This window comes from Silene latifolia, chromosome 11 (assembly GCF_048544455.1).
Source record: "Silene latifolia isolate original U9 population chromosome 11, ASM4854445v1, whole genome shotgun sequence".
In the NCBI taxonomy this organism is placed as follows: domain Eukaryota; kingdom Viridiplantae; phylum Streptophyta; class Magnoliopsida; order Caryophyllales; family Caryophyllaceae; genus Silene; species Silene latifolia.
The window spans coordinates 147900096-147902013 of NC_133536.1; positions in this window are offsets into that span (position 1 = coordinate 147900096).

Here is a 1918-nt window from a genome sequence, read left to right on the forward strand (position 1 = left end):
CAATCAAGACATTATATGTTCCCCCAAGCAAGATTTCGTTGCCGTTCACAGCCCACGAATTTCGCAATAGCAGAGTTCACTTGAGACCAACGCAAGCAGATTCTCCAGCAGTTTCTCCTAATGTCCTGCTGACCCTCATATGTATCAAATCCTTCAAATCTTTCAGATAATCCTAATGCCTTCAGACTTAGCTTTCAGAAGTGTCAATAAATTTCTTCAAAAACCCCGTAGCCCCTAATGCCTTCAGACACCAAGTTATCTTCAGACCAAGAGTTTCGCTGAAATGCCTTCAGTCCTGTTTCACCCATGGGTGTCCCAGGTATGGCTTCTTCTTATGGATGGCGAGCTTCCTTACATAGTCTAATGGACTTTAATTGACTCTCCCCGATAGTCAACAGACTCTAAAATGTCCTCGACGACAGGTCATTGGTTCAGACCCCTTGAGCCACCTTGCGTCGCCATAGTCGTCAGGTTGTAATCTTCGATTGACCTGATGGCCATACTTTTACTTTCGCCTTGTCTAAGCCTCAGTCAAAGTGGGGGCTCTGTAGATACCTCATTTCTACACCTTCCGTCAACCACACAGTGATGATTAGCCGCATGTTTGGTACACGGAGCGATTTATGACAGTCCGTAAGTTTATCATCAGGTGATAGCTCAAACACTCGATTCTACCCCTTGGTCGTCATCTACGCACCGATACGGTCGTTTTGACAGTAATTAGAGTTCATTTGGAGTCCTGGTCAAAAACCGCTTCATTTTCTAAGAAACCGTTTAAAATGCCGAGTCGGAATGTTCTAGAATATTCTAGATATTTATTCCCAATCAAATTTTATATCTTTTGGTAAAATATCTTCCGTATATTATATTTTACGGAATAAGAAAGTATAGATCTACCGCAATTCAATAACAGAAATGCGAAAATCTTTCCTCCGGAGGAGGAAACCTCTGGGGAAATGACGCAGCATATGTTGTGCCTCTTTGAAGAACCGCAACAGCTGTTGCGCCTCTTCTCCAGCCCTTTTTAGCTATTTACGGAATATTTCCGTGATTTCTTTCCAAAAGTTTGTGTAATTCCAAAAAGTTTTCACATTTTTTGGTATAAATAGAGACCCCGGTCTCCATATTTTTCACGCGAGTGTCCGCCCATCTCTTCTCTCTTTGCATTCTAGACCTTGCTCTAAGCTTTCGACGCCTACGTGCTTGATCAATTGACCACGTAAGCTCAGATTATTCTGAGTACCAGTCACGTTGCATAGACCGACCAATTTGACCACTACACATCAATCAATCAATTAATTTAAAATCCTCTAACGAGGGCACTTTATACATACATCCGAGTCGAGCAATCACTAACGTTAACTTAGTCAATGTCATTTCGTTAAACATGTAAATCTGAGGGTGTAAATCCCACTTTTATTTATTGTACTTTCTTTTTGTATCATTAATATAAGGTTTACGTCAAAAGTACATTTAAAACCGATTTTAAAAAATCATCTTTCAAAAACGTATTTACAAAACAGCGGAGATCTAACGTCGAGAAGAAACGCAGCAGCAGCAGCAGCATCTGCGCCTCTTCGAAGAGTCGCAGCATATGTTGCGCCTCTTCGAAGAGTCGCAGCATATGCTGCGCCTCTTCCAGAGGCTGCTTGCTGCTCCTGCTCTACTTCTTCTTCCTCGAGTTTCCATTGTTCTGTCCTTTTCGTCTTATTTTCTTTCATCGTCCAGTACATAAACCTCTTTTAATAACTCTCTTTTAATCATAACTTTTTATTTAGACTTAACTCCCTTATAATTCGATATTTGTGGGTTTTCGTCACTAAATCAAACCCGGATTTTAGGAACTCGATTTGTTCATATCAAGTTTCTGGGATTCGTGCTTTGTACATACTTTTCATATTCCGTTCTATTTCGTTTC